We start from the raw sequence: 12,074 nt of genomic DNA, 5'->3' as shown, positions 1-12,074 counted from the left end.
GTTGGTAATTCGCTTGCTGATGAGGCAGCGAAGTCTGCGGTATCGAAATACTTAGTTGCAGCAGTCACGAGGTCCAAAAGCAAAATAGATGATGACATCTTGGCGGCTGTTGCTGCCACGGAGAAGGGAGGTAAATATCCTGCGGGTTCCCTTCGAAATACACATACCACTTAAGTCCCGATAAGGTTCCTTATGTGAAAATTCCTGAAGTTGGCGAACGTCTAGTTCCCAACTCGGATCGCAGAGCTTCTCTGATTACAGCGGCTCATGAAGGTGTGGCGTCTGCGCATGCGGGCGTCTCAGCCACTGTAACTCAGCTACAACAGAGGTTCTGGTGGCGGGGACTGTACAAACAGATGCGCGATTATGTCCTTATGTGTGACATTTGTCAGCAGATTAAGCCTTCTACTGCTGCGCGTCCGCCTCAGACACAGTTGTACATCTCTAATAAACCGCTTGGTTGCGTTTATTTGGATCACTGCGGTCCTTTTTCCTCTGATACTGCGTATAAATACATCTTAGTAGCAGTTGACTCATGCACACGCTTTGTGTGGTTATGGCCGCATCGAAGCGCTGATTCGCAGACTGTCATTAAGGATTTGCGCGTCTTTGTGGGAATCTTTGCCTGTGGTACTTTCCATTCGGACCAGGGTCCGGCTTTCGCCTCTAAGGCGTATAAGGATGCTATGGTTTCGTTGGGAGTCCAAGTCAAGTTTTCAAGTCCCTACAGGCCTGAGGGCAATAGTGTAGTAGTACGAATGAACCGCGACTTAAAGCAATCTTTGACAGCCCGAGTTATAGGCACTGGTAGAAAGTGGCTGACCCACCTCTATGACGTGCAGCGTGCGCTTAATAATCTCCCTAGAAGGTCTCTGGGTGGGCGGACCCCATACGAAATGCTCTTTGGTATCAAGATGTACGTCCCTGACCTCGATGGTGCAGACTGCCAGGCCCAGGCCGCGGCCTTTGACGTAGATGAACATTGCAATGTTTTACAGGATCTACAAAAGACCAGAGACAGTCTTGCTAAGGAACACTTGCCCTCCACGTCGGATGATGCGTTGCAGATCCCGGTAGTTGGCTGGCTACCCCAAGTTGGAGAACTGGTTCGAGAGAAGATCGATAACAAGAAAGAGTTTGGTCCCTCATATCGTGCACCGGTTCGAGTTCTTGGAGTGAAGGGCACAAGAACAGTCATTTTACCACCACTTCCAGGTCGTAAAGAAAACAGATTTATTTCAATTGACAATGTCAAGACACACAGGGTGGCCGATTCTTCATAGCATGACACCGGCTGTATCCTGTCCTTCCATGGTGAGGCACTCTGTGCTGGCTATTACATCTGGTGCAGATCAGGAGGTGTCCCTCGAGATGCCTGCCATATCCAGTCCTTTATTAAATACTATTCCTGTTACTAACATTGATGAGCTGACCTATGCGGATCCTGCTGATTTATCTATGTCCGATTTACAAGCTCGTTTGGCTAACCAGTCCAGATTCTCTTTTGACTCTGATTCGGAACTTTCAAAGAAACCATCGACTATTGCAAAATATGCCACGTTGTTTAAAAAACATTTTCTAATTCCACCTTGGACATACGTTTGGCTGATACTATTTTCATTTTATCTTTTTATGTCAATTGGTTTTGTGTTTTATTTTTTCCGCCTGATCGATGGCCATTATGTAAAAGAAAGAACAGGAATTCGGTACCTTAATGGAACATTGGCCCCTTTTTCCTCCTCACATTCAGCACACAGACTAAAAAGAGACTTAAACACAGTAGAGATTACTGCTTGGCCTGTCCTTGATGGGATTGTGTGGGATGCGGTTAGGTTTCAGATACATGGCCCCACAGAAGTTATTAATGTTCCTAATGTGCTTAGAGTAAACATGGGAGATGTGATTAAGCAAGATATTCGTTCTGATGATTGGGATCTTCAGGCCGTAGAAGCATTGTTCTCTGATTTGAAATATTATGCGGCCTTTGATGCTGAGGATTTGTGCTTAGATTCTGTCAATTATGGTGATTTGTTTTGTTATCAACATTATGGAAATCATTTCTTACACAAAACAAGTTCCAGGAGGGTTCCTGTGAATTACACACAGTGGGAACATTGTCCTGCTCCTTTACAGGGGAGCTCAAGTACATTTCTGGGAAAATACTCTTATTTTACAGATTTTAATCAATCAAATCCTGAGTCGTTTTACTTTAAAGTGACACAAAAATTAATGTCCAAAGTTAGACTTACCGATACAAAATTGTTGTATTCGAAGTCCTTTCTAGACAGATTGGCTATAGATGGCTATGAGTTATGGAAGGAGGCTATTGACCTTAAATCGGTTTGGGGTACCAAAGATTGGCAGGTACAAGGCACTGAGGCTTTGCATCGTGCATGTCTCATCCCGAATCACATGTTGTTTTTAAATTCTACTATTTCCCAAACAACATGCTTTGGATTGGCTACATCTAAAAAATTAAATACACCTACTATCCCTGATTTGGAAGAATATTCAGGTTGGAGTAATTTCACTACATTGTCCATTAGTGGGATACAAGCACGTTTGCACAATTCCTCCTTTAATATTTCCAGTTTGGATCCAGAGGGGTGGCTTTTGTGGCAAAGAAGCTCTGATTCTTGCCAACGTCGTTTTTTGGGTTTGTCTGAAGGTTTTACACACATCAGGCCAGATCCCAGGTTTGGAACAGATCACACTGTTACTACTTATTCAGTAGGTAAATTGTGTCAGAACTGGTTACAACATTCCACTTTGGCTGCAGTTAAACTGCATTTGTCCCAGTTGAATGAGAATATAGAGCTAAATGATTTTATAAAAGGCCCGGCTAAGGGTAGATCTAAATGCTGGCTTTATGCTGTGTACAATGAAATTTGGAAATTTTCACAGGTTGAGGCTGCTAAACGCCTAAGGGCTATTGATCAAGCAAACTTGGAGAAAGTGCTTGCAGTGGTCGATAACAGTATTAACATGCTTTCTTCCAGGATTTACACGTTGGATAATATTGTTTCTTCTGTTGTTGATATTGTACATGATGAAGTGTCCACGTTATACCATGGTCAAAATCAGTTGCGTTCTGTAATGCAATTTGCATGGACCCTACAGACACTTAAGGCTGGTCGAGTTCCCTGGAACTCATTGAACGTTTCGTCCCTTTTCGCCCCTTTTAATCTGACTGAAAAGCAACGCATGCTTTCTATGCGTGATGCGTCATTTTCTATGTTACATATTGAAAAACTAGAATCCTTGCCTTTCTCTGTTGCTGAAACCACTACTGCCACATGGCTTATTCATGGATTAATTACATTACCATTTCCCTTATACAAATTTACTAATTGTATGCGGTATATTGCTTTAGGGCGATATGAACCACTAGGCAATGCATTCCTACATGAGGCATGGTCATTACCATACACATACAGATGTCTGAAGGATGGGCAAGAAGTGAATCTTAATGGTGAGGAATGCACACAGTCACCTGACCATTCATTAATATGCAGACACATTCAGTTACACGGTTCTTGTAATCAGGACCGCCCAAATTTAGCATGTGTTTTAAAAGGCACGCCTGTTCCAGCAGTAGTTCCCACGTTTACATTATTGACTAATGGTAGTTATTTGCTGTTAGACGGACCGGGAGGGCCGGCCGAGGATAAGGGGAGAGGTCTCCGGGGAGAGCCGTCTCCAGCGATCGTACAGACAAGTAACTTCCCCCCCACAGACGGACACCACACCAGGATAAGGTTCAACGATACTTTATAGGCAATTCTTTAAGTACGGTAAAATGGTACAAGGAGGTCTGGACTCAGGGGTCCCCTCGATTCTGGTCTCTGGATTGGGAAAAGGGTAGCGGGACAGTCTTGTTACCAATAGATGAAAATAGCTCTCAATCCTCGAGCTCGGCGTTCTAGATGATCGGGCCGCGGCGGAGCCAGGCAGGTCCCGAGATGGATGAAGGAAGCGACGGTCCGCGGCGGAGCCAGCAGGTCCCGATGAAGATGGTAGTTACAAACGGTCCGCGGCCACGCCAGCAGGTCCCGACGACGATGAAGGTTTACGAAGGTTGCGGCAGCGCCAGCAGGCAGGACGATAGTTCGCAAGGCAGAGCTACGGCAGCGCCAGTAGTCCGTCAAGGATGAGTTCTTCTCTGCGTCTCTCGACTCCAGGATACAACTGCCTTCCTGCTCTGGAGCTGCCCCAGTTATAGGGCTGGTGCCCTTTGATGTCCGGACCCTCGCACTTGGAGGTCGGGGGTCCGGGATGAGGGAGTCCAGACACCCAGCAGGGGGGTGGAGCCAGCGCCCGGGGAGGTTGTGGGCGAGCGGCACCTGGCGGGGGAGAGCCATCGACACCTCTTTCTCCCATTGACCTGCCAAGTAGTCCGCTCACCTCCTGGGTGGATGGTGGTGCCGGGATGTCTGAGGCCTGGCCAGGCCCAGGGTTGGGGTCGATCGGGGGCCATGCGGCCTCGTGGCGGAGTGTCCAAGATGGCGCCCAGGCTGGGCGCGCGGGCCAGTAGTGGATCGGGCCCACGAGGTCGATATGTTCAGAGGCAAGGGTCCCGGAGGGGACGGAAAACATGAAGTGGTGGTGTGTGACACTTGAGGGACCGGGCTCGGGCCTGGTCGGGCAGAGGGGGAGCGGCCCTTCATGTGGCCTGTCCAACATGCGTCCCCCCCAGCTGAAGGCGGGGAGAGTCACCCATCCTCTTGGGGACTCTCCTCGTCGAGGCGGAAAAAGCGGGACAGGCCATCCGCGTTGGCGTGATCTGGCCCAGGCCGGTGTTCAACCGTGAAGTCCATCCCTTGCAGGGAGATGGACCAACGTAGTAGTTTTGGATTCTCCCCCCGCATCTGCATCAGCCACTGCAGGGGTCGATGGTCGGTCTGCACCCGAAAGTGTGTGCCAAAGAGGTAGGGCCGGAGCTTTTTGAGGGCCCATACCACGGCGAAGGCCTCCCTCTCGATGGTGCTCCAGCGTTGTTCTCGAGGTAGGAGTCACCTGCTGATGAAGGCCACTGGTTGATCAAGGCCTTCGGTGTTCAATTGAGACAGGACCGCCCCAATGCCGTGGTCGGAGGCATCCGTCTGGACGACGAATTCCCGGCTGTAGTCGGGGGCCTGGAGCACAGGGGCGGAGCACATGGCGGCCTTCAGTTGTTCGAAGGCTGTTTGACAATCTGGGGTCCAGTTGACCTTCTTGGGTTGATTTTTGGACGTGAGTTCTGTGAGGGGCCCCACTATGGTACCATAGTCTTTCACGAACCGTCTGTAATAGCCCGTGAGTCCCAGAAAGGCGCGTACCTCGGTCTGGGTGATGGGGGGCTGCCAGGACTGGATGGCGGCAATCTTGAGCTGCAGAGGGGCCACCAGGCCGCTTCCCACCTGGTGTCCGAGGTAGGTTACGGACCCCTGACCAATTTGGCATTTGCTGGCCTTGATCGTGAGGCCAGCTCGCTGAAGGGCCTGTAGCACCGCTCGGAGGTGGTGGAGGTGGTCGGACCAATGGTGGCTGTACACAGCGATGTCGTCTAGGTAGGCGGCGCTGAATCCTTCGAGCCCGGCCAAGACCTGATTGACAAGCCGCTGAAATGTTGCTGGAGCATTCTTCATGCCGAAGGGCATGACCTTGAAATGATAATGGCCATCAGGAGTGGAAAATGCAGATCGTTCTTGGGCCCGGGGTGTGAGGCCGATCTGCCAGTAGCCCGCCGTCAGGTCGAAAATACTGAGGTAGCGGGCAGCTCCCATGCGGTCAATTAGCTCGTCTGCCCGGGGGATGGGGTGTGCGTCCGTTCTGGTGACCGCATTCAAGCCCCGGTAGTCGACGCAGAACCAGAGTTCCGGTGTGGTGCCGGGAGTGGCTGCTTTGGGGACCAGTACTACTGGGCTGGCCCAGGGGCTGTCTGAGGGCTCGATGACCCCGAGCGTGAGCATTTTGGTTACTTCTTCCTGGATGCAGGCCCGTACCCGATCTGGTACGCGGTAGGCCCGGTGGCGGATAGGGGGGCTGTCCCCCGTGTCCACGTCGTGAACACACCAGGAAGTGACACCTGGGGTGAGGGAAAACAGGCTGGCGAACTGCAACAGAAGGTCTCGACATTCTTGGCGTTGTTCCAGGGTGAGGGCCTCCGAGAGTCGGACCCCATCCACGGAGCCATCTTTCTCCCGAGTCCGTAGGAGGTCAGGGAGGGGTTCGGAGTCTTCTTCGGCTCCATTGTCTGTGGCCATCAGGAGGCTGAGTTCTGAACGCACAAAGTGGGGTTTCAGTCTATTAGCGTGGAGGACTCGGAGGGGATTTCGTGAAGATTCCATGTCGATGAGATAGGTGACAGGACCCTTGCGCTCGACTACTTTGAAGGGCCCCGTCCACTTGTCTTGCAGGGCGCAGGGTTCGGTGGGGGACATCACCCATACCTGTTGTCCAGGCTCAAATTCGATGGAGGAGGCATTCTGGTCATACCACTTTTTCATGTCCTCTTGACTTGCCTCCAAGTTTGCTTTTGCCAGCTCTCTGAACCGTCGGGTCTGGTTGCGGAGGGTTAGGAGGTATTTGAAGACATCTGGAGGGTTCTTTAGAGGGGGCATTTCCCAGCCTTCCTTGACTAGACTGAGAGGCCCCCGTACGGGATGTCCATACAGTAATTCAAACGGACTGAAGCCGAGGGACTTCTGGGGGACTTCTCGATATGCGAAGAGGAGGCACGGCAGCAGCACATCCCACTGGCGACGGAGGGGCTCTTCCAACCCCCCAATCATCCCTTTGAGCGTGCGGTTGAACCGCTCAACGAGTCCGTTTCCTTGAGGGTGATAGGGGGTCGTGAATCGGTAGGTGACCCCACACTGTTGCCAGAGGGACTTCATATATTTGGAAATAAAGTTCGTGCCTCTGTCGCTGACGACTTCTCGGGGGAAGCCCACACGGGAGAAGATCCCCATCAGGGCCCGGCCGACTACCGGGGCTGTCACAGTTCGCAGGGGAACAGCCTCGGGGTAGCGGGTGGCGTGGTCCACCAGCACCAGGATGAACCGATGTCCTTGTTTTGTACGGGGGTCCAGGGGCCCCACAATGTCTATCCCGACCCTCTCGAACGGGGTGGTGACCACGGGAAATGGTTGCAGGGGGGCTTTTAGTTTGCGGCCGCTCTTTCCACTGGCTTGGCACGTGGGGCAAGATCGGCAATGCTGGAGTACATCATTCCTCATTTTGGGCCAGAAGAAGTGGGTCACTAGGCGGCTGTAGGTTTTATCCTGACCCAGGTGTCCAGCCAGGGGGACATTGTGGGCCAGGTTTAGCAAGAAGTCTCTAAAACGGAGGGGCACCACTAGCACTCGGCTGGCCCCCAACTCCGCGATCCTTTGTTCACTGTATAGCAGATCATTGTCCCAGTAGATCCAATGTGTTCCGGAGGTATCCCCTGCGCTCTGGGCGAGGGCTTGTTGGCGGAGTCCCTCGAGGGAGGGACAGGTCTTCTGCTCTTGGCGAAACTGCTCCTGTGTGGGCCCCCCCTCTTGATGCCACTGGTCGAGGCCAGCGAGGTCCGGAGGTTGAGCTGGTTCTGAGGGGACGGCACGGTCGGTGTCTTCGACTGGGGCGACCGGGGGAGGAGGCGCCGGCCATTCGGGTTCCTCTGGTCGGGGATTGGCACGGGCGGCCATGGACCGGGTGGTGACGCACGCCCAGTCCGGGATGCCTAACATCCCCAGGTGTTCTCTTCGTTCTACGGCTGCCCACGGAGAGCTTTCAAGGTCATTTCCCAGGAGGCAGTCTACGGGGGCATCATCTCGGACCGTCACTTTCAACATGCCGGAAACCCCTCCCCATTCGAAAGGGACGCAGGCCATCCGACACAGACTTTCCGAGTTATCGGCTGAACGGACAGGGCAGAGAATGTTTGGTAGGAACTGTTCTGGGGTCACCAGGTGACAGCGGACGGCTGTTACACTGGCCCCGGTGTCACGGAGGGCTTCGGCCTGGCGTCCATTGATGCTCACCCATTGGCTGTACTTCCGGGTGTTAGCGGGTAGGGGGACCCGCGGGACCATGTCTTTCCCCCCTAAGCATGCTAGAGCCATGGCGGCTGGCTCCCATTCTTGATGCTCTTGCTCATATTCTTCCTGCTCCTCTGAGATCTGTTCTTCCCCCAGGGCAGCAGCGGCCACTTGGCGGGGTCTTGGGGTCTGGTACTGTGGGCAATTTGGGTCGTTTGCATAGTGGCCGACTCGTTGGCATCGGTGACACGTGACATTGGCTCTGTATCCCGGTCGCGCCGGGGTGCTGCCCCGGTTGGCCGGGGGGGTGGTGCTGGTAGCGGGGGCGACCGGAGCGTTGTCTCTTCCTCGGCCTTGGCCCCCTCCTCCTCCTCGGGGACGGTGCTGACCGTTGTTGTTCCGGTTCTGTTCATAGGATCCATTTCGGCCCACCCTGGTGATTTCCCACCGGTCAGCCTCGGCTGCGAGCTGCCGTGGATCAGTCAATTTGCTGTCGAGGAGGTGCTGCCGGAGCTCAATGAAGCAATTGTTTGATAGATGCTCCCACACCATGAGATTGAAGAGTTGTTCGTAAGTTGTGACATTGCTTCCTTTGATCCAGCCCTCGAAGGCTCGGCTAAAGTAGTTCACGTAGTCCACCCAAGTTGTACCCGGGATGCGGGTGCAGTCTCGGAACCTCTGACGGTACATCTCGGGTGTGAGCCCATAGCGGGTGAGGAGGGCAGCTTTCATGTGGTCATAGGAGGTCATCTGATGGTCCGGGAGCTGTAGCAGGGCATCGCGGCCCTCATTGAGGAATCTCCCCCATAGACCGGCTCCCCAGTCGCTTCGATCGATCCGGTGGGCGGTCATAGCGATTTCGTAGGCCTTAAACCATTGCTGGATGTCGTCCTCTCGGAAGTATTCTCGAACGACATCCTTGGGGATGTGTACCTTTTTCTCTGTTGCCCCTGGGGTGCGGGGTTGCTCTGGCACCCCTAATTCTTTGTTCTGTTTGCGTAAGTCTATCTCAGCTAATTTGCGCTCGTGTTCATATGCCAGTCTCTTTTCCTCGAGCTCCCTTTGTCTCTGTTTTTCCTCTCTTTCTTCTCGGAGACGCAGGTGCTCTAAGCTCAGTTTTTGTTCGGCCAACTTAAGTTCAACATCCATTTTGAGCCGGGCCATTTCTAGTTCATGTAGTCGTGTTCTTTCTCGTTCTTGGATCTCGTCTTGCGAGAGACCCGTTCTTCGCTCCTCGGGGGCCGTGGTGTTTTTTTCTACTGCTGCGATGTTTTGGTCGGTGGTTCCGACGGCCCCGGTTTCTGCCCAGGACTCTAGGGCATGCTTGAAATCGTCTTTGGTACTTAGACCGGTGGTAGCGATACCTAGTTCGATGCAGAATTGTTTTAATTCACGATGGCTGTACTTGTCCAATTTCTCCATCTGAAATTTCTCGGTGGATCCGCTTTCTTTGGTTGTCATCGTGATTTCGTCGTGGGGTGAGCTACTTTCTGTACGATTATGCGGTGATTCGGATCGCGCCGCTGGCCACCAATGTTAGACGGACCGGGAGGGTCGGCCGAGGATAAGGGGAGAGGTCTCCGGGGAGAGCCGTCTCCAGCGATCGTACAGACAAGTAACTTCCCCCCCACAGACGGACACCACACCAGGATAAGGTTCAACGATACTTTATAGGCAATTCCTTAAGTACGGTAAAATGGTACAAGGAGGTCTGGACTCAGGGGTCCCCTCGATTCTGGTCTCTGGATTGGGAAAAGGGTAGCGGGACAGTCTTGTTACCAATAGATGAAAATAGCTCTCAATCCTCGAGCTGGGCGTTCTAGATGATCGGGCCGCGGCGGAGCCAGGCAGGTCCCGAGATGGATGAAGGAAGCGACGGTCCGCGGCGGAGCCAGCAGGTCCCGATGAAGATGGTAGTTACAAACGGTCCGCGGCCACGCCAGCAGGTCCCGACGACGATGAAGGTTTACGAAGGTTGCGGCAGCGCCAGCAGGCAGGACGATAGTTCGCAAGGCAGAGCTACGGCAGCGCCAGTAGTCCGTCAAGGATGAGTTCTTCTCTGCGTCTCTCGACTCCAGGATACAACTGCCTTCCTGCTCTGGAGCTGCCCCAGTTATAGGGCTGGTGCCCTTTGATGTCCGGACCCTCGCACTTGGAGGTCGGGGGGTCCGGGATGAGGGAGTCCAGACACCCAGCAGGGGGGTGGAGCCAGCGCCCGGGGAGGTTGTGGGCGAGCAGCACCTGGCGGGGGAGAGCCATCGACACCTCTTTCTCCCATTGACCTGCCAAGTAGTCCGCTCACCTCCTGGGTGGATGGTGGTGCCGGGATGTCTGAGGCCTGGCCAGGCCCAGGGTTGGGGTCGATCGGGGGCCATGCGGCCTCGTGGCGGAGTGTCCAAGATGGCGCCCAGGCTGGGCGCGCGGGCCAGTAGTGGATCGGGCCCACGAGGTCGATATGTTCAGAGGCAAGGGTCCCGGAGGGGACGGAAAACATGAAGTGGTGGTGTGTGACACTTGAGGGACCGGGCTGGGGCCTGGTCGGGCAGAGGGGGAGCGGCCCTTCATGTGGCCTGTCCAACATTTGCTTTTAAACAACAAATTATGTTGTGGGTTATTAATTGGTGTGGCTTATGTGGTAACTGTATCAGAGAGTGTGGTGTGCTGCAAGAATGTTTTATACCCACCCACGCATGGCTCTTCAGATGTCTCCATCTGGCCACGGATTCCAACCTTGGAAGCGAAGTTCAATGGTTTAAGCAGAATAAGGGCCCTTTTGTCTCAAAAACCAGTGACCCTGAGTTCGGCCCGGGAAAATTATGTCCTTCACATAGCTAACACACGCACAGAGGTGCAAGCACTTTTAAATACTGACTTGCCGTTTCATTTCTGTGAGCTGGTGCACCAGATCTTTAATGCATCTTCCACGACTGGGCTCGCACATTTTTTTAAATTGGTTAGCAGTGGCCTCGTGACTACATTTGAAAAAGTTTTTGGTATCATTCCCACGTTTTTCCACTCTATTTTTTCGAGTTTGTTTGGTGGACTACCTGTGTTACTGGCTGTAGCCGCTGGCTTTTTGTTGGTGTTTTTCTTTATAAAACATGGATGCCCATCCTGCGCAAGAGGCCGTTCAACGCCTCCTGACACTGTGCCGTAATCGGATGCTCAATTACTATGGAACATTGCCGCTTGCAGCATTAAGCACGGCCTGTAGATTGTCATTTCGGTTCACCGACTTCACGTGTGTCCAACCTGTGTTTCACTGCCTGAGCTGCGAGTTCGATTGGGCCATTGATTTGTGCCTATGCTTGAGGACTGCTCCTGACGTCGATTTTGATCAGCTAATGCGTCCCGTGGTGGCTCACGAGCTGATCTGTTCTGGCGAAAGAGTTATGGCCTTGGCAGCGATAAATGGAGTTCTGGGCCAATGGGAGATCTCTGCAGCGGCGGATGCCTTTCTGACACACAGCGATCTGGTGAACCCACCGAGTTGTCCTCTGACGTTACAGGAGGATACGATGCTGGAGCAGCACGTATGTTCTTTCCCATTGCTGAATTGGATTGCTGAACTCTTTTCGGATGATGGCAGTGATTTCATACTGGAGGCTGTTGCAACTTTCTTTGCATATACTTTCCAATCGTGAGATGCCTGGGAGGATTGCTTTGTTATGGAATATGACTTTCCCCTTGCTGAATTGGAGGGATGGACTGTGTTCGGCTGATGGAGAGTTCAATCACGTGATGTCGCTGATGATAACGTCAATGTGGCACATGACTTTGGATATCGGATAAGTGCCTTGTTTTTTCTCTTACAGACATTTGAATTAATGCGACCTGGTCCTACTTTTCATATTTTTGAGACCTGGCGGATGACTTTTGGTTCGAAAGTATTGTTTTTATTTTTAGATTTGAGGCCACTGTAGGCATTCATACATATTCATTCATACATATTTTTTTAGCTTATTTTAGCTCAAGATTATTGAACTTTGCTTTCATTTTGTGTATCTGGTTTATGATTGCCTTTTCCCTTATGTTTGACGGTGCTCGGATCAATGGGGGGGTGTCATA

The sequence above is a fragment of the Lissotriton vulgaris genome, chromosome 1_1, assembly GCF_964263255.1.
Source record: "Lissotriton vulgaris chromosome 1_1, aLisVul1.2, whole genome shotgun sequence".
Taxonomy (NCBI): Eukaryota; Metazoa; Chordata; class Amphibia; order Caudata; family Salamandridae; genus Lissotriton; species Lissotriton vulgaris.
This window is presented reverse-complemented; position numbering follows the sequence as displayed.